The sequence below is a fragment of the Macaca nemestrina genome, chromosome 19 (genome assembly GCF_043159975.1).
Source record: "Macaca nemestrina isolate mMacNem1 chromosome 19, mMacNem.hap1, whole genome shotgun sequence".
Classification (NCBI taxonomy): Eukaryota; Metazoa; Chordata; class Mammalia; order Primates; family Cercopithecidae; genus Macaca; species Macaca nemestrina.
In genome coordinates this window covers 54236643-54257576 of record NC_092143.1, presented here as the reverse complement: position 1 = coordinate 54257576, position 20934 = coordinate 54236643, and the positions used below count along the sequence as shown (strand labels likewise).

Genomic DNA, 20934 nt, shown 5'->3' with positions numbered 1-20934 from the left:
ATGAGGAATAAATTGTCTCTCTTCTCTGATTCGGGAGTCTTATGTCTTCTACAAATATCCATAAAACTATGGCAGGCTAATCTCAGACCTTCAAAGTTCTTGAAACTTGGGAATATGAAAAAGGCTTGCTTATTTAAGCAAATACAATAGCAATGGTATTGTGAGGTATGAAGAATGCTAGGAAAATTGGGTCTGTGAGGATGTGGGGTGAGAAAAGACCAAAGTAAATGAGGAATAAAATGAAGACATAGGCAGAGGGGATAGTATGAGCAAGGATGGGATTGTGGAGATAGAGATGGTGAAGAATGTTTTAATATCACCCAAGAACATTAATGCTTTTATGAAGGCAATGCAATTGAGGGCTACTAAGTAGAGGATGATATAATCAGATATAAGTTTTAAACATGTCACTTTGGTAATAGTGGAAAATTATTTGGAATACAAGGATAGGAGGCAGGCAGCTCCAAAGACCAGCTAGGAACCATGGGAACAATCCAGATGATGCATGATAAAAGTCTAAAATAGAGAAAGAAGATGGAGAAGCAAGACTTCACAACATATTATGAAAGAAGAATCAAGTGGTTGTGTTGAAAAAAATAGATTCTGGGGCTTCTATAGGCTGAATCTCAGTTTTTCTATCTTTGATACCGAGTAAATAAAGGTAACATCTACCATTATAGATGGTGGAGAAATAAGGAACCATAGCATATATAGGGGTGCTTGGACTTCACATATGTATATAGGTATTTGGTTTAGAAAGAATGATCACTCTAGCTGGGCAGGATGTGTATTACTCGTTTGACAATTAATCCTAAGGATTAAGTGTATTGCTGAGGGTAATGTGGTTAGTGAGTTAATAGTGGAACTTGAATAAAAGGACTGGTCCAGTGGCCTTTTTATTCTGCTTACTAGAGCCAATTGTCACACTGGTCATAGATCTCTTATCCACTCTCAAAGGATCTTGGTATCACCTGGGAGATGAAGGAAGCAGAAGGGAGAGGAAACTAGGGAGTTATATATCCCTTTTTTATTTGAAAAATGTATTATACCTGTTAGTTCACTGCTAAAAGAAAAGGAACCAAGGATTTATATTTGACAATGTGGGTCTTCCTTGTTAATAAAATAGCTAAAAAATGTATATTCTTAGAGGTGTTGATCTTAGATGACTCAAGAAGAAATATGTTCCACCATAAAGTGGATGCTCATCTTTGAATATCCAATCATTAGTCTAAACTTGGTCACAATAGTACAAGGCTAGAGTATTGACTTTGTGTCTATATAATCCTAAAACATCCCATCAACCGGTTCAGTGAAAGCCATGAAAAGCCATGTAAGTCAGTTTTCTTGTTTGATTTTTGCTGTTATAGACAGAGGTTTTATCATTGATTCCCAAATCAAGTTTTGGTATGGCCTCAGAAAGTCAGTTTTCTGTCTGGACCTCAGTTTGGTGTCTGCAACACAGTATGTTCTCACATAATGTCCATGGAATCATAAGATCTTTTACCATCCTAATGCTCTAAGAGTGTTTGAGAGTTTCAGGAAAGAGTATGAAAAGAATAGAGAGGACAAGTAAGGTCAGAATATTAAAGAAATCTACATTTAGGGACTAAGAAAAAAAGGGCTTAAAAAAAAAGAACTAGGGAAGGAGCCAGGGAAGAAATACTTTAAAAGTGTATTTCTGTCTGCCTTTTTCTAAAGGAAATCTCTATCTTAGGAATTAGTGAACTTTATGAGTTAGTTGGTATTGAGTTAGTTAGTTCCATGCCTGTACAGGGCCCTGTGAGGGAAAATTAAGGCATGAGAAATTTGAGTTGGGTATAAAAAATTTAAATTTCTGTTTAATATAAGGAGAATGGGAAGTCTTACTGTAAATTATATCCAATATCTATTGTGATATTAGATACCTTTGAATTCCTTTAGTCCTAGTTGTGCCCATTACTCATTATCTATGTTTTCATTACCATATGTCTTGTCTCTTCAATGGATATGTCAGTTTCTTAGGAGCAGAGTGTCAGCACACATTGGATGAGTAATACATGTATTTAAATTTATTAGTTTAGAATAGTGTCAGTCTTTAGAGACTGACAGAGTCAAACTTGGAGTTGAAGACTCAAGAAGAGTGGAAATGTTTAGAGTTCTCTTGGCTAAAGGTAAGGTGCTTTCCAGGTCCTTCAGGCTCTGAGAGCATCTGAAATGTCTTAAGTGGACCTGAGATTCCAGAGTCTCAGCTTGTGCCCAAACTGCCCATCACCTTCTTGTCCTCTTTGCACCCATACTTCTGAGAGAGGCAGTTTGCTTTTTTCATCTTGTAGGAAACAGGTCTCAGAAAATAGCTGTGTTCAACTGTTGGATCCTAATGGTAAATATCACTCTTGGTCTTTGGCAGGAGATGTCCTTGGCTCCCAAAATAACCTTAACCACAGGGTTAAGATTTCCCACAATTGAAGAGTACTGAGAGAATCAAATGCAAGAGAGTTGATAGACATTTAATCCCACTGTGCTCAACAATTTGGCCTTCCCTTGCAGTCACATTAGCAATGTCTAAGGCTTAACCTCTTAGGATCCGGAGTGATGAGGGGTCATGTAGAGACCTGCGACTTTGAGAGACATCTTGGCCAGTGATGGCTAGTGGTCACATGCAGGATCACTGAGCCTAGTCTTTTAATTTGATTCATAAAATACAGCTATAGATAGTGCTGTCCCACACTTGGTCTGTTCCAACACATCAATCCACAGAGTTAACTGGAGCAAGACTCAGAATCAGTGAACATCTTTGAAGTTTTTGGTTTCCTGTTTTTAGATTACTTTCTGACACATTCCTCTATCTCTTCTGTTTTTCCCCATAGTAAGCCTGAAGCGTCAGTCATTGCCCTAAGTGCTTCTGAACCCATTACCAACAAATCTGTGTGGGTTTAAAATCTTATTTATAAATTTTTAAATCTGCATGGATTTATCCTATTCCTTATCGTTAGAAACATTCTTTGTCCTGTACCTATTTGCATTTCTTTATTTTCAATTCAGTGGTCATGCATTGTGGTGATGGTTAAGTGGGTGCACAAATTTGTCAAAACTCACTGACTCGTACACCAAAAATGTTTGTAGTATATTATAGGTAAATTATACCTTAATAAAAAGTTGCTTTAAGAAATGGAGGTAATCCTTTCTTCAGCTGAAGCTGACCTGTCAAGGACCAGGAGATTGTTTCCTTTTGACAATCAGCCCACCTGTCACCCAGGTGGGGGCCATGCACATCCTGATTTGGCAATGAGGTACAAAATTTTACAAAATAGACCTCCACCTGAGAAACCTTAGCATCAACCTGGATGTGAAAAAACCTTAAGGTCAAACATATGCAATGTGCAATTGCTAACAAAATCATGTACTTGTTTATGATAATAGAATTATTTTAGTTTATAATGTGAATTCTATATTGTATGTAACAATTATAGTTCAACCACTTTATTTCATTTAAGCAAGGCAATTAAATATAAACCGTGTGTTTTACTGAGTATAATTAAAATTATCAAAATAATTTATTATTATAATACGTGAATCCCCACATTCTCACCATCGTATGTATCAACATTTGAAATTCAAATTATATTTCTACATACAGACAAAGTCTCAGTCCAGAAGAGTCCTAACTATTAGAACTCTGATTGATATCTCTGTTCCCTGGTCTGTGCCATTCTCACCAGGGTCGGCCATCCCAGAGCCTGCCCAGGGCCAGTCTGGAGCCACAGCATCTGTGAGGTGCTTCTGCTACCTGTGCTGCCCTACTCGGGGAGTGCCTACTGCCCAACCCACCCGTTGACTTGCTGGATGCAATGAATCTGCTATTGTCCACCTCCAGGCTTCTCAAATACTTCTTGTCCAAATTCTGTGTGGTTGCTCCCTTCTACACGGTAAGCCCCAACTGCCTGACCATTGTGGTTTATCTTTCCCACTTTTCTAATTCTCCTTTCTAAACTTTCAATACCCCGACTGATCCCCTACTTAAAATAATGCATCATCTTCCTAATTCTGTTGACTATGGATGTTTTCTTGTAAAAAAAAACAATGCCAGTACTATTGTCTATCAGCCATGCAGATGTGAGTGAATTACCTAACCTCACTGGTGATTATATTAGCTCTCTCTCTCTAAGGTTCTTGTGAGGACGAAATGGGTTGATCTTTGTAAAGCAGTTAGAATTGTGCCTGGCACCTAGGAAGTTGTATGTAAGTATGTGCTGCTATTATCAGTGTTAAAAAGCAAAGGCAAAACAAACAGCTCCCTGCTGGAATGATGAATGAAAAATGGGTTCCATTAGGTAACCTCTTGATGCCTATCTGAGGTTGGCCACATGAATGTTTTGGGAGTCCTTCAGAGACACAAGGGAGAAGGTGACTTTGGATGGTAAAGCCCTAGAGAAGGGATGCAGGAAGCGGGTGATGCCACAGGAGAGGGAGGGGGCATAAAAGTTTTGTGATTTTGTTTAGGGTGTTAACTTCAGTTATTTCTTATGTGTCACCAAGACTAATTTGTTCTTGTCACCTTCTGCTTTTGGGATAAATAGTTCTGATGTCTCCTCTGCTTTTATTAAAATTTCTTCTCATCAAATTCTGCCCTTGGCCCTGTAGGGCAGGTCCCCAAGCTGGGCCTGATTCATGATCACAACAGCAAGAAGATGTTATAGGAAGGAAATAAAGGAACCAGCCTTTGGTTGGTATAAGCAGAGTCATGTATGATGTATTAAAATACAAATGGAGCCCTCAATGAAAAACCACAGCACAAGATATCCTGGGGAAGAGGAGGCCAGTGCCATGAGCAACCTGCTGGGCCATGTTTATTGCATCTTTAGAGGAGGATGCATGTGTTTGTGTGTCACTCAGCTAGTGAGTTGTGGGGTGTGACTCATGATGCTTCTCAGCTACCAGCAGTCCCTGCAGGAAAGAAAAGTAAAGTCAAGTTCCTGCAGGCAAAGATACTTGGATCCAGTTCAATGAACTGCTATTTAATAATGGCCATCTGGGTGGAGCTTGGGCTTTGGCACTGAAGAGAAGGAGTAAACAAGATTTCTGCCCCCTTGGAGCCATCGTTCTTGTTGGGGATTCAAGATTTCCACACGTAAACAAATGTAGAATGACAGAACCTAGTGGGCATTTGGTAATTAGGACTCCACAGATCCCAGGGAGAGAAATTAAGTTCAAGGCATAGTCATATACTGCATAATGATGTTTCCATCAATGATAGACCACATATATGATAGTGGTCCCATAAGATTATAATATATGTTTATGGTATCTTTTCTATATTTAGGTATATTTAGATGTACCATTACCATTGTTTGACATTGGCCTATAGTAGTCAGTACAGTAACATACTGACTGTACAGGTTTTAGCCTAGGAGTAATAGGCTCTACCATACAGCCTAGGAGTGGACTATACCATCCAGGTTTGTTCAGTATACCCTATAATATTCATGACAAAATTGTCTAACAATATGTATTCCAACATTAAGTGATGCATGACTGTAGCTTAAGTGTAGAAGCTTAATTTATTGGCTACATAACTGAGAAAAAACAGGAGTGCTTGTCTTTGGGGACTCCTGAGGTGCCTACAGTGCTCTGTCTGCCTCCTCATGTGTTGTCTTCATTCTCTTCTGATTACATGAGCTGCTTCCATGCAGTGGGAGTTTCAGATTTGTATTGTGCAGTTTCAGATTTGTATTGTGCCACCTTCATGTCGTCAGAGGAAAGAGAAAGCTTCTCTTTCCAGAGAATGACCTAGATTGGAGCAGCCTGGGCCATGTGCTTATCCCTGGCCAATAACGGTAGTCAGAGGGCTGAGCTACTATGATGAGCAGGCTGGGGTATGTGACCACTCTTAAGAACTAGAAAGGGGGGTTCAGCCTCACCACAGCCACATGGAGTGTGACAAAGACAATTCCCTGCAATCGGGCTCTGGCCAGAGGAAGGGGCAAAGAGATCTGGGACATCTTGAAACAGCAGGTGTTCCATCTGTAGTCCAGGGCTGCTCGGTGGGGCCCAGAATGGAAAGATGTAAAGGCTCAGCAAAGGGGCCGCATGTGGGCTAGCCAGAGAAGGATGGCTCCCTGGGAAAAGCAGGACCTGAATGAAAGCTGTTTTGGAGAGGAAACGGCATCCTTCCTCTGTGCATGGAAAACAGAGGAAGAGCAGGAAACTGGGCCATGCTTGCTCCTGCAGGGTCCTCGCTGTCAATGAGTGCTGGTTATCTAATACGGGTCCCTGCCGAAGCCACTTAGCAGCACTCATGCTAAGGGGTGGTGACCTCCAACCCCAGAACTGGGGTGCTCTGGCAAAGGCAGCCCGTAACCACCCAGAGTGTAATTTGTCAGAGACACGAAGGTTAACATTTTTCTTCACAAAAACTATCTTTAATGGCCATCAGCAGTCAGGACCTCCGATTTCTGTCTCATTTGAAAGCTTTTAATGCTTTCAGAGGGATAGATGGCGTGACCTAATAGGTCTTTTCCATCTCTGATTTTCTATGATTAATGAAGTTCAATTGTGCAGAATAAAATGGTGAGTTTCTCGGTGTCAGTTCAGCTGTATTCCTTTTCCCTCCCTCTTTCTTTCCTCATTTTTTTTTTTTAGACAGATGATAATCATGCACATTTTCTCTTAATGCTTCAGGGAAAAAAGGGACTTTTTCTTCTGAGCCAGGCTTTGAAAATGTCAAGGTGGGTGTATTTATCTGTAGTGCAAATTATTGCCAAATGTCGCTCCTCACTCCCCACCCCCAGGATAGATTGAGTGTCTGCATTAAAGGCAATATGAACATTGAGAATGTGGAGAAACTCTGTTTATAGAGCTTATTAGACTTTTTTTCCAAGTACCTTCATAAGAGACATTTGTTTAATCATGTCCTGACTTACTGTCTTCTGGGGTAGACATGAGTACTCTCTAACCCTCTTTTGTCTGAAGGGCAACTGAGGCCCAGAGAAGAGCCTCAGAAGGGACATGTTCTGGGCTCCCTAGCCAGGTGAGGGGAATGCCACCTCCAGGGCTTATTGGATCCACTCTGCTCCATCTGGGATTACAGTGCAATTTTTAAGGTATCTCATGAGGAAAATTCTAGAGGAATTCAGTTTCTCCCCCTTGTCAGCCTGAAGTTTTTCCTAGGCTAACAGTTCTGTGAATTATGAAGAAGCCAGGCCTCTAGAGAAGCGTCTTAGGAGCAGGAGGTTTTTCACTCTTATGTACTCTTTGCATTTGGAAGAAAGGCTGCAAGAGTAGGATTTCCATGGGTTTTTGTTTAGCCTCTTTTCTGGTTAAAGGACATAGATTATGCTTCTCTGAATTTCTGGATATATCTCTCAGCGTGGAAGACAGTCAGAAGGGGGTCAGACAAAATTCCCTTTCAGGAGGAGCAAAGACTATCAGTTTGACAATTCTGCTGCCTTGGAGTCCTGGGACAGTTCTTCAAAGAGACTACATGCTGATCTGTGAAAAATCTAATCAAACAATCCATCAAAATCCCCAAGTGACTGAATTTAGACTGCTTCCATATTTCCAAGATCCTGGAAATTCACAAGAGAAAAAATAATTTCCGACATTCTCATCAGTAAAGGTCCTCTGGCCTGGATTATTGCAGATTCAAATACATAGAACACATACCCTGACTTTTAATTGACTCTCTTAAATAATCCACGTGTGCTAGATATGTGCTAATACGGGGCAATGGGGGCTGGCCCTGCAGCTGGCTTATGGCCTGGCAATTTCACCTATCTCCCTATACAAGGGTAAAAAGCCTCCTCTGGGACCATAGCATGGGAAGGAGTCATATTCTGTGCTCACAAAGCTCAGTCCTATGTTTTGTGATTTTGGAGTCACCCCTGTGTGAGCTATGTACCAGCGAAAGCTCCTTTCCATGGATTGGATTACAAAGGAAGCAGGTGTTTCTTTCGTGGATTGGATTACAAAGGAAGCAGGTGGATTGGATTACAAAGGAAGCAGGTGTTGCTCCTTGAAGTTGAGCAATAGGGTGGGTCTCATTTTAAGTTAGAAACAGACTCAATGGTGTTCGAGTGGGACGGGTGAGGTCTAGTGAATGGAGCCCACGATCCATGTAAATCCTCAGTGAACACTTTCTAGCTGGAGATTAGGCAGCTGGTAAACCATGAAGGCCTGGTCTAGGGAAACAGGTAAGTTGGGAGGATTTTCTTATCCATATTCTAAGGCCTAGTTCAAGGGGTAGTTCAAATCTGCTGCTTCTATGAACCCTGCCTACAGTCTACAACTTGCATCTGCTCTCTGACAGTAAGCAGTAAGAATGGAGTTTCTCAGAATGAGTTTCTAGGACCACAGGCATTACTATGGTTTGAATGTGGCTCCTTCAAAATTCAGGTGTTGCCAATGTGGTAGTATTACGCGGTGGGGCCTTTAAAAGGTGGTTAGGCCATGAGGGTTCCTTTCTTGTGAAAGGGATTGGTGCCCTTACGAAAGGATTTGATGGTGGGAGTTTATCCCTTTTCGCCCTTTGGCCTTGCATCATGTGAGGACACAGCATTCCTCCTGTCCATAGGACACAGACTTCAAGACGTCAGCTTGGAGGCAGAGACTGGACCTTCACCAGATACAAAACCTACTGGTGCCTTGATCTTAAACTTCCTTCCCAGCCTCCAGAACTATGAGAAAGTAAGTTTCTGTTTTTCATAAATTACCCAGTCTCAGGTATTCTGTTATAGGTGCGCAAAACAGACTAAGATGGGCGTTTTAATCAACTTGAGCTTCCTGAGACCCAGGATAGGAGTGACAGAGCTAGAATCCCTGGAGGTGAAACTCCAGGATCTGCATTTAGTCTGCCCACCCACGTTTGGGAATAATGGCCAGGACTTTTTTGATTTTCTTTTTTTTTTTTTTTTTTTTTTAACTCTAAGTTCCGGGATACATGTGCAGAACGTGCAGTTTTGTTACATAGGTATACTTGTGCCATGGTGGTTTGCTGCCCCTTATCAACCCGTCATTTAGATTTTAAGCCCTGCATGCATTAGCTATTTGTCCTGACACTCTTCCTCCCCTCACCCCCCACCTCCTGACAGGCCCTGGGATGTGTTGTTCCCCTCCCTGTGTCTATGTGTTCTCACTGTTCAGCTCCCACTTATGAGTGAGAACATGCGGTGTTTGGTTTTGGTTTTCTGTTCCTGTGTTAGTTTGCTGAGGATGATGGCTTCCAGCTTCATGTATGTCCCTGCAGAGGACATGATCTCATTCCTTTTTATGGCTGCATAGTATTCCATGGTGTATATGTACCACATTTTCAGTTGTTGTTGTTGTTGTTGTTTTTCTGAGATGGAGTCTTGCTCTGTCACCCAGGCTGTAGTGCACTGCTGCGATCTCAGCTCACTGCAACCTCCGCCTCCTGGGTTCAAGTGATTCTCCTGCCTCAGCCTCCTGAGTAGCTGGGATTACAGGTGCCTGCCACCATACCTGGCTAATTTTTGTATTTTTGGTAGAGATAGGGTTTCACCACATTGGCCAGGCTGGTCTCAAACTCCTGGCCTCAAGTTGTTCACCCTCCTTGACCTCCCAAAGTGCTGGGATTACAGGTGTGAGCCACTGTGCCTGGCCTCACATTTTCTTTATCCAGTCTATCATTGATGGGCATTTGAGTTGGTTCCATGTCTCTGCTATTGGAAACAGTGCTGCAATAAACATATGTGTGCATGTGTCTTTATAGTAGAATGATTTATATTCCTTTGGGTATATACCCAGTAACAGATTGCCAGGTCAAATGGTATTTTTGGTTCTAGATCCTTGGGGAATTGCCACACTGTCTTCCACAATGGTTGAACTAATTTATATGCTCACAACAGTGTAAAAGCATTCCTATTTCTCCACAGCCTCACCAGCATCTATTATTTGTTGACTTTTTAATAATCGCCATTCTGACTGGCATGAGATGGTATCTTATTGTGGCTTTGATTTGCATTTCTTTAATGATCAGTGATATTGAGCTTTTTTTCATATGTTTGCTGGTCACATAAATGTCTTCTTTTAAGAAGTGTCTGTTCATATCCTTTGCTCACTTTTTGATGGCGTGGTTTTTTTCTTATAAATTTGTTTAAGTTCCTTGTAGATTCTGAATATTAGACCTTTGTCAGATGGGTAGATTGCAAAAATTTTCTCCCATTCTGTAGATTGCCTATTCACTCTGATGATAGTTTCTTTTGCTGTGCAGAAGCTGTTTAGTTTAATTAGATCTCATTTGTCAATTTTAGCTTTTGTTGCAATTGCTTTTGGCATTTTTGTCATGAAATCTTTGCCCATGCCTATATCCTGAATGGGATTGCCTAGGTTTTCTTCTAGGGTTTTTTTTATGGTTTTGGGCTTTACATTCAAGTCTTTAGTCCATCATGAGTTAATTTTTGTGTAAGTTGTAAGGAAGGGATCCAGTTTCAGTTTTCTGCACATTGCTAGCCAGTTTTCCCATCACCATTTATTAAGTAGGGAATCCTTTCACCATTGCTTGTTTTTGTCAGGTTTGTCGAAGATTAGATGGTTGTAAATGTACGGTGTTATTTCTGAGGTCTCTGTTCTGTTCCGTTGGTCTACATGTCTGTTTTTGTACCAGTAACTTGCTGTTTTGGTTACTGTAGCCTTGTAGTATAGCTTGAAGTCAGGTGGAATGATGCATCCAGCTTTATTCTTTTTGCTTTGAATTGTCTTGGCCATGTAGGCTATTTTTTGGTTATATATGAAATTTAAAGTAGTTTTTTCTAATTTTGTAAAGAATGTCAGTGGCAGTTTGATGGGAATAGCATGGAATCTATAAATTACTTTGGGCAGTATGGCCATTTTCACAATATTGGTTCTTCCTATTCATGAGGGTGGAATGTTTTTCCATTTGTTTGTGTCTTATCTTATTTTCTTGAGCAGCGGTTTGTAGTTCTTGAAGAGGTCCTTCACTTCCCTTGTTAGCTGTATTTCTAGGTTATTTTATTCTGTTTGTAGCAATTGTGAATGGAGTTCATTCATGACTCAGCTCTCTGCATGTCTATTGTTGGTGTATAGGAATGCTGATGATTTTTGCACATTGATTTTGTATCCTGAGACTTTACTGAAGTTTCAGCTTAAGGAGTCTTGGGCTGAGACAATGGGGTTTTGTAAATGTAGAATTATGTTGTTTGCAAACAGACAATTTGACTTCCTCCCTTCCTGTGTGAATACCCTTTATTCCTTTCTCTTGCCTGACTGCCCTGGCCAGAACTTCCAATATTATGTTGAATAGGAGTGGTGAGAGAGGGCATCCTTGTCTTGTGCTGGTTTTCAAAGGGAATGCTTCCAGCTTTTGCCCAATCAGTATGATATTGGCTGTGGGTTTGTCATAAATAGCTCTCATTATTTTGAGATATGTTCCATCAGTACCTAGTTTATTGAGAGTTTTTAACATTCCTTTTATTGAAAGAATGTTGAATTTCATTGAAGGCCTTTTCTGCATCTATTGAGATAATCACATGGTTCTTGTTATTCGTCCTGTTTACATGATGGATTACATTTATTGATTTGATTTACATATGTTGAATCAACCTTCCATTCCAGGTATGAAGCCTACTTGATCATGGTGGATAAACTTTTTGATGTGCTGCTGGATTCAATTTGCCAGTATTTTATTGAGGATTTTCACATTGACATTCATCAGGGATGCTTGCCTGAAGTTTTCTTTTTGTGTGTGTGTGTGTGTCTCTGCTAGGTTTTGCTACCAGGATGATACTGGCCTCATAAAATGAGTTAGGGAGGAGTCCCTCCTTTTCAATTGTTTGGAATAGTTTCAGAAGGAGTGGTACCAGCTCCCCTTTGTACCTCTGGTAGAATTTGGCTGTGAATCCATCTGGTCCTGGGCTTTTTTTGGTTGGTAGGCTATTAATTACTGCCTCAACTTCAGAACTCGTTATTGGTCTATTCAGGAATTGAATTCTTCCTGGTTTAGTCTTTGGAGGGTGTATGCATCCAGGAATTTACCAATTTCTTCTAGATTTTCTAGTTTATTTGCGTAGAGGTGTTTATAGTATTCTCTGATGGTAGTTTGTATTTCTGTGGGGTCAGTGGTGATATCCCCTTTATCATTTTTTATTGTGTCTGTTAGATTCTTCTCTCTTTTCTTTATTAGTCTAGTTAATAAATAGATAAAATAGATAGCAGTATATCTACTTTGTTAATTTTTTCAAAAAATCAGCTCCTGGAATCATTAATTTTTTGAAGGGATTTTGTGTCTTATCTCCTTCAATTCTGCTCTATCTTAGTTATTTCTTGTCTTCCACTAGCTTTTGAATGTGTTTGCTCTTGCTTCTCTAGCTCTTTTAATTGTGATGTTAGGATGTTGATTTGAGATCTTTCTAGCTTTCTGATGTGGGTATTTAGTGCTATAAATTTCCCTCTTAACACTGCTTTAGCTGTGTCCCAGAGATTCTGGTATGTTGTCTCTTTGTTCTCATTGGTTTCAAAGAAGTTCTTAATTTCTGTCTTAATTTCACTGTTTACCCAGGAGTCATTCAGGAGCAGGTTGTTCGACTTCCATGTAGTTGTGTGGTTTTGAGTGGGTTTCTTAATCCTGAGTTCTAGCTTGATTGCACTGTGGTCTGAGAGACTGTTATGATTTCAGCTCTTTTGCATTTGCTGAGGAGTGCTTTACTTCCAATTATGTGGTTAATTTTAGAACAAGTGCCCTGTGGCACTGAGAAGAATGTATATTCTGTTGATTTGGGGTGGAGAGTTTTGTAGCTGTCTACTAGATCCACTGGTTCAGAGCTGATTTCACATCCTGAATATCCTTGTTAATTTTCTGTCTTGATGATCTGTCTAATATCGATAGTGAGGTATTAAAGTCTCCCACTATTATTGTGTAGACGTCTAAGTCTCTTTGTAGGTCTCTAAGAACTTGTTTTATGAATCTGAGTGTTCCTGTATTGGGCACATATATATTTAGGATAGTTAGCTGTTCTTGTTGAATTGATCCCTTTACCATTATGTAATTCCGTTCTTTTTTTTTTTTTTTTTTTTTTTTAAATCTTTGTTGGTTTAAAGTCTGTTTTCTCAGCGGCTAGCTGGAACCCCTGCTTGTTTTTTATTTTTTTGCTTTCCATTTTCTTGGTAATTTTTTCTCCATCCCTTTATTTTGATCCTGTTTGTGTCTTTGAGTGTAAGATGGGTCTCCTGAATACAGCACACCAATAGGTCTTGACTCCTTATCCAATTTGCCAGTCTCTGTCTTTGAATTGGGGCATTTAGTCCATTTACATTTAAGGTTAATATTGTTATGTGTGAATTTGGTCCTGTCATCATGATACTGTCTGGTTATTTTGCATACTAGTTCATGCAATTTCTTCATAGTGTCATTGGTCTTTATATTTTGGTGTGTTTTTGTAGTGGCTGGTACTGTTTTTTTCTTTCCATATTTAGTGCTTCCTTCAGGAACTCTCTTGTAAGGCAGGCCTGGTGCTGACGAAATCCCTAAGCATTTGCTTGTCTGAAGGGATTTTATTTCTCCTTCACTTATGAAGCTTTGTTTGGCTGGATATGAAATTTTGGGTTGAAAATTTTTTTCTTTAAGAATGTTGAGGCCAGGCACGGTGGCTCATGCCTGTAATCCCAGCACTTTGGGAGGCCAAGGTGGGTGGATCACCTGAAGTCAGGAGTTTAAGACCAGCCTGGCCAACATGGTAAAACCTGGTCTCTACTAAAAATACAAAAATTAGCTGAGTGTGGTGGTACATGCTTGTAATCCCAGCTACTCGGGAGGCTGAGGCAGGAGAATCACTAGAACCTAGGAGGCAGAGGCTGCAGTGACCCGAGATCACACCACTACACTCCAGCCTGGGCAACAGAGCGGAATCTGTCTCCAAAAACCAAAAAAAAAATGTTGAATATTGGCCCCCAGTCTCTTTTGGCTTGTAGGGTTCCTGCCGAAAGACATGCTGTTAGTCTGATGGGCTTCCCTTTGTAGGTGATCTGGCCTTTCTCTCTGGCTGCCCTTAACATTTTTTCCTTCATTTTGATCTTGGAGAATCTGATGATTATGTGTCTTGCAGTTGATCTTCTCATGGAGTATCTTTGTGGTTTTCTCTGTATTTCCTGAATTTGAATGCTGACCTGTCTTGCTAGGTTGGGGAAGTTCTCCTGGATAACATCCTGAAGTGTGTTTTCCAAGTTGGTTCCATTCTCCTGGTCTCTTTCAGGTTCTCCAATCAATCATGGGTTTGATCTTTTTACATAGTCCCATATTTTTTGGAGGTTTTGTTTGTTCCTTTTCATTCTTTTTTCTTTAATCTTGTCTGCCTGCCTTATTTCAGCAAAATGGTGTTCAAACTCTGATATCCTTTCTTCTGCTTGATTGATTTGGCTATCGATACTTGTGTATGTTTCACGAAGTTCTTGTGCTGTGTTTTCAACTCCATCAGGTCATTTTATGACTTCTAAACTGGCTATTCTAGTTAGCAACTCCTGTAACCTTTTATGAAGGTTCTTAGCTTATTTGCATTGAGTTAGAACATGCTCCTTTAGCTCAAAGGAGTTTGTTATTACCCACCTTCTGAAGTCTACTTCTGTTAATTTGTCCATCTCATCCTCCATCTTGCACCTTTGCTGGAGAGGTGTTGTGATCATTTGGAGGAGGACAGGCATTCTGATCTTTTGGGTTTTTAGTGTTTTTTTCACTGATTCTTTCTCGTCTTCATGAGTTTGTCTAGTTTCGATCTTTGAGGCTGCTGACCCTTGGATGAGGTTTTTGTGGGGACTTTTTTGTTGATGCTCATGTTGCTTTTTTTGGGGGGGGGGAGTCAGGGTCAGGTCCTCTTCTCTAGGGCTGCTGTGGTCTTTTTGGGATTCACTTCAGGCCCTATTCATCTGGTTCACTCCCACACCTGGAGATGTCACTCGAGGAGGCTGGAGAACAGCAAAGATGGGTGTCTGCTCCTTCCTCTGGGATCTCTGAACTTAAGGGGCACTGACCTGATGCTAGTAGAAATGTTCCTATACAGGGTGTCTGACAATCCCTCTTGGAGGATCTCACCCAGTTGGGTAGCATGGGGAGCAGGACTCATTTAACAAAGCACTTTGGCTGTCCCTTGGTGGCAGGGGTTTGCTGTGCTGGTGGGAAACCCATTCATCTGGGTTGCCAGAATCCCTCAGAAGTAGCAGGAGGAAAGACTAAGTCTGCTTGTCCATGGAGACTATGGCCACCTCTCCCGCTAGAGGCTCAGACCCAAGGAGATCAGAGTTCTGTCCGTGAGCCCCTGGCTGGAGTTGTTGGAGTTCCTGCAGTAAGGTCCTACCCAGTGAGGAGGTACAGGTCAGGGTCAGGCCTGAAGAGGCACTCTGGCTGCAGTGTGCCATAGCTGGTGTGTTAGGCTGTGGGGAATACCTCTTGGGACCAAGCTGTCCAGCCTCCATGGCTCCAGCAGGAGAAAAGTGGGGTCTGGGGCTATAGAGATGGCTGCTGCTTTCCCCTGGCCCTGGGAGCTTGGTGTGTTAGGCAGCTAGCAGTCACAGTGTTGGCTGCCACCTCTCCCCTAAGGAGCTCAAACGGCTTAGACAGCAGGCAGATGCAGCTGTGGTGCTGGCTGCTTCTCCCACTGGAAACTTGGCAGTCTTAAGGAGATTCTAGCTGAGTGGCTGTTGAGAATTGGCATGGCTCAGTGGTTGGGACCCTAGGCCCTGGTGGCATGGGCTCATGAGTGGGATCTTCCAATCCATGGAATGCATAGTTCCATGGAAAAAGCACAGTTTCCCAGGCTGGGTAGCACGCTCACTCACCGCTTCCCTCGGCTGGGGGATGGGGACGCCCCTGCCCCGTGTGGCTCTCAGGTGGGCGGCTGCACCACACTGCTCTTCCCCTCTGTGGGTCACACCAGCCGCCTGGTCAGTCCTGATGACAGGACCTGGATACCTCGGTTGCTGGTGCGGGATTCACACACTGTTATGGTTCTTTTCCATGGGAGCCTCTGATTGCTGCTGCTTCTAGTTGGCCATCTTAGACCTGCCTCTGATTGTTTTTCTAATTGCATTTTTTATTGTGGCAAAATATGCATATTATAAAATTAACTATTTTAACTATTTTTAAGTATACAGTTCAGTGGCATGAAGTATATTCATATTGTTCTACAACCTTCACCATTGTCATTTATTTCCAGAACTTTTTCATTTTCCTAAACTGAAACTCTGTACACAGTAATACTGACTCTATTTTCTTCCTCCCCTCAGTCCCTGGAACCCACCAATCTCCTTTCTGTCTCCATAAATTTGATCACTGTAGGAACCTCACATAAGTAGAATCATACAATATTTGTCCTTTTGTGACTAGCTGATTTCACTAAATGTCTCCAAGACGCATCCATGCTGTAGCATGTGTCAGACATATTTCTTAAGGCTGAGAAATATTTCATTGTAGGTATATACCACATTTCAATTATCCATCCATCCATCCATAGACACTTGGGTTGATCCCACCTTCTGGCTCTTGTGAATAATGCTACCATGAATATAGGTGTACACAGATTCATTTGAGTCCCTGTCTTTAATTCGCTGGGGTATATACCAGGAGTGGGATTGCTGGATTATATGATAATTCTATGTTTAATGTTTTGAAGAACCACCATACTGTTTTCTACAGTAGCTGTACCATTTAATAATACCACCAGCAATGCACAGCATTCTAATTTCTTCATGTCCTCATGAACATGTGTATTTTCTGCTATTTTGGTAATAGCTATCATAACAGCGTAAAGTTGTGTCTCATTACAGTTTTGATTTGCATTTTTCTAATGATTAGTGATGTTTAACATATTTTCATATGCTTATTGGGATGGCAAGGAGTTTTGACCACACACTCTAGCTCAATGGTTCTCAAAATTGTTTGCATGTTAGAATCTCTCTTGGAACTTTTGAAAAATAATGATGCCGGGGACCCAGTAACTAATTTGGAATCTTGGAAATTGAGGTCCAGGCATTTTTCCACAAGTGAAATTGGGGTGCTCTGGGTCTTAAAATCTCAGGACTTAGATGGAGTCCTGATATATTACTTGGTATTGTCCTGGTTTGGATGGACACATTTTTTTTTACCCTCTATGATAATAAGAAATATATATTTGGGCTTTGTGTCTGACACAGAGCTTATAAAACCCTTAGAATTTCCTGAGTGGTAGAGGTGATGGGAACATTTTTGTTGTGCATAAGAGGACTGATATGGCTTTGTCCCCACCCAAATCTCATGTCAAATTGTAATCCCTAATGTTGGAGGAGGGTCCTGGTGGGAGGTGATTGGATCATGGGGGTGAATATCCCCCCTGCTGTTCTCATGGTAGTGAGTGAGTTCTCATGAGACCTGGTTGTTTAAAAGTGTGTAGCACTTCCCACTTCACTCCCTCTCTCTCCTGCTCTGCCATGGTAAGATGTGCTTGCTTCCCCTTTACCTTCTGCCATGATTGTCAGTTTCCTGAGGCCTCCCAGCCATACTTCCTTTATAACATGCAAAACTGTGAGTCAATTAAACCTCTTTTATTCATAAATTACCCCATTTCAGGTAGTTCTTTATAGCAGTGTGACAATGAACTAATACAAGGCCCCATTAAACCATACCTGAATTTATGCCAATGAGGTAACTATTGAAGGGCCCCTAGATAACAGTCAGGATGGAGCTGGTTGCCAGAGGAATCAACCATGTGATTAGAGGGTTGAAACTTTTAACCCCATTCCTTCACCTGGGAAGTTAGAAGGAAAGAGGCTGGAGGTTGAGTTCAGTCACCAATGGTCAGTATTTTAATCAATCATGCCAATGTAATAGAAGTTTTATAAAATCCCTAAATCATGAGCATCTGAGTTGGTGAACACAGTGAGGTTCTGGGAGGGTGGCATGACCAGAAAGGGCATAGAAGCTTCCCATTCTTTCCCCCATACCTTGCCCTATACATCTCTTCCATTTGGCTGTTTCTGAGTTGTATCCTTTATAATAAACTAATAATAAAAAGTAAATGCACTATATTTTGTTCTGTGAGCTGTTCTTATAAATTCTCAACCATAAGAAAGGGGTCGTAGGAACCTCCAATTTATAACCAATTTGTCAGAATTACAGGTGAAAACCTGGGACTTGCACCTGGTGCCAAGTGGGTCAGTCTTGTGAGACTTAGCCCTTAACCTGTGAGGTCTGCACAAACTCAGAGTAGTTAGCATCAGAATTGAGTTGAATTGTAGGACACCTAGTTGGTGTCTAGAGATTTGGAAAATTGTTTGGTGTGGGGAAAAAAATCCACGTATTTGGCCAGAAGTGTTGTGAATAAAACAGTTTATATATTTTTTATCATAAAATTGGAATAATAATATCTACCTGGCAGAATGAGGTTTGAATGGAATAATGTGACATAATAAAGAACGTTACTCTTAGCAGCTGCATATCTTGGAAGAAAAGGTAAGAGGCATCTGGGCTGTTCTCTGTGATTTCATAATAAACATGAGAGACATGCTCACTCTGGAACAGAGGGCAAGGCATGATGAAAAGGACCAGGAGCAGTGGCTGTTAGCCCTGGCTACTCATTAAAGTCATCTGAGATTTTAAACTCATCTGGGGAGTTGCCCATCTACCCACTTCCCACAGAAGGTTCATGGTGTAGGGCTCTGGGATCGGCTGGTCTTTACCTCCCAGGCCTGATGAGGGAGAATTCATATTCTCTGCTGTCATAGGAGGCTGGTCGTTGTAGAGTCACAGGAGGCAAAGGCTGCTTCAACCTTCACAGACCTCAACTCTAATCATAGCCTGAAAATAACAGGAAGGAAAAACAGTGCTGGGTGCCCTCTAAAGCTTGTGGGCTTTAATATGTGTTAGTAATAAAGCAGGTAAGTCACTGATTTAAACATACGATTTCTCACTTGATACAATGTTCCTTTAATTTCTAATTCCTACCCTGCAATGCTGGCTCATACGGTTGGGATAATACCATCATTGTGTTCTTTCATCTTTTAGTATAACAAAGAACCAAATGCATGATTTTAATAAAAAAAATTAAGGTTCTTTTCTCTGTTGCATGCATCCAGGAAGAAATTCCTTTGATATAATAAGGCAATTATTGGGTTTTAATTAAGTGACGGGTGATCATGAGAGCCATGATTTTTGAAGGTTTTTTTTTTTTTTTTTTAACTTCAATTTCATAAAGCTTAAAAAATCTGCAATGCTTTTTGGCAAGCACTATAATTTATATTCAACCAATAGAGAAACTCTTTCAAATATATATTTTGGAATGCTAATCAGCATTAATCAAGCAGAAGCATGTTTTGAACTATCTTCTTCTGTAGCCCTATTTTTCTCCTTTCTGTGTTCAGCTCCTTTTGATTAAAAAAAAAAAAATGTCTGTACACATGGACTTGGATCAGACAGATCCTGGGGATGGAAGCTGTGCCCAGGAACAACTCTTGGCAAAATTGGAAAATGGGCTCTGTTGGCCTTCATCAAATACAACTGAACTCAACCTCCCGCACACTGCCTCATTCCTTGTTACCCACTCCCTGCAGGCCCATAAAGCCCTAATCAGTGGTTTTCTTGTAAAACATTGCTTTTTAAAGCTCCAATTTATAGTATTTACCTTTTTCCATGGTTAAATACTTGCGCAATGGCTGATTGCAAGCTACCAACTTGAAGTCTCATTGAAGCAGGGAAGGAATATGCAAATTGAACTCCTGCAATCTGATCCAGTAGAAGCTGGCTCCTGCACATCACTGCCCCAGCGCTGTCAGCTTCTCCTGCCATCTGTGTCAAAACTCACCATCTGAACGGGATTGTATATCAGTCCCTTACACCTTTGTGAATTCCAGCCCCTGAACTCCCTGCCTCAGAGAATGTGTCTTTCCATTTTGGAAAAGAAAACAGGACTTTTCATGTCAATGAGCAGGGAGAGAAGATACTCCAGGGAAGAAGAGAAGACTGACTTCCAAAAGCACATATTTGTATCATGAGAAGAACATGGGAGAAGAAGGCATGAGGGCTGGGATTTTGTCCTGAGCCTCTCACCTGTGTGACCTTGGACAAGGCATGCATACCTCTTCTCTGGTCCTTGGATTTTGCATGACAGGGTGAGCCATCTGGCCTCCCCGAAGTCTCCCAGCCCTGATATGTTAAAACTCCATGTGGCATCTGATGCCAACCATGCTTAATCACAAAACTAGGGGCAGGGATGAAGTGTGGCAATAAAGACCAATGAAATTGTTTTATCATGTTTGTCCAACCAATTGATATTAAAAAAGTGAAGAGGTATGTGAAGGAGTTAATGAACCTTCTTAAGTGACAGAGACTCCACAAACTTTGGAATAGTTTTAGCCTTTCACCAGCATTTATTCAGAGCATCTATTCCTTGTAATAAAGTGGTATGTATTTATCATACAATCGTTACCTTATTAAGCTATAATAAATGCCCAGTGAAGTGCATATAGGCCATTTCTGTTGCAATTTAATTACCAGCACAGTTAATTAGGCAATATACTCTATCACCATTTTTATTTAAATGGTGTCTTGACTTTATTAAACAGTTTTGAGGAGGGATGGGTGGACCTAAAGCCCTTGATTAGGAGAGAGAGAAAAAATCATTAAGCACTACCACCATTTATTGAGTGCCTACTGTATGCTAGTACTTTACAGAAACCATCTCTGTATCCTCACGATGACTCCTTTAAGGACCTCCAGACATGGAAAATACTGACTAGAGTACTCATGGCCAGAGGGCCAATGACACTTGCATCTTTCCAGTCCCCGGGAGCAGGTATGCTTGGGAACCACAGGGACAAGAGTTAGGTGTTCTGCACCTAAGAGGTATCAGTGCCTCAGAGCTGCAGCCAGAAAGCCCTCACAAAGCTTTTCAGGAGTCCATTCCAGTGCCAAATTTACCTGAGGGATGATTTTAGAAACCACTGGGAAAGCTCAAATTCATGAACGTT

General features: G+C 41.1%; 1 long non-coding RNA gene across 2 annotated transcripts in view; it reads left to right on the top strand.

Moving 5' to 3' along the window:
* The window catches only part of LOC139360033 (uncharacterized), a 558829-nt gene that overhangs the window by 227806 nt on the left and 310089 nt on the right, over positions 1-20934 (top strand). Inside the window, exons 6-7 of one of the 2 annotated variants that reach the window (XR_011616940.1) lie at positions 3699-3905; positions 8549-19169. This is a non-coding gene — a long non-coding RNA (uncharacterized lncRNA). Of the gene's footprint in view, positions 1-3698; positions 3906-8548; positions 19170-20934 lie in introns of those variants that run through there. The other variant, XR_011616939.1, reaches the window with a different exon arrangement.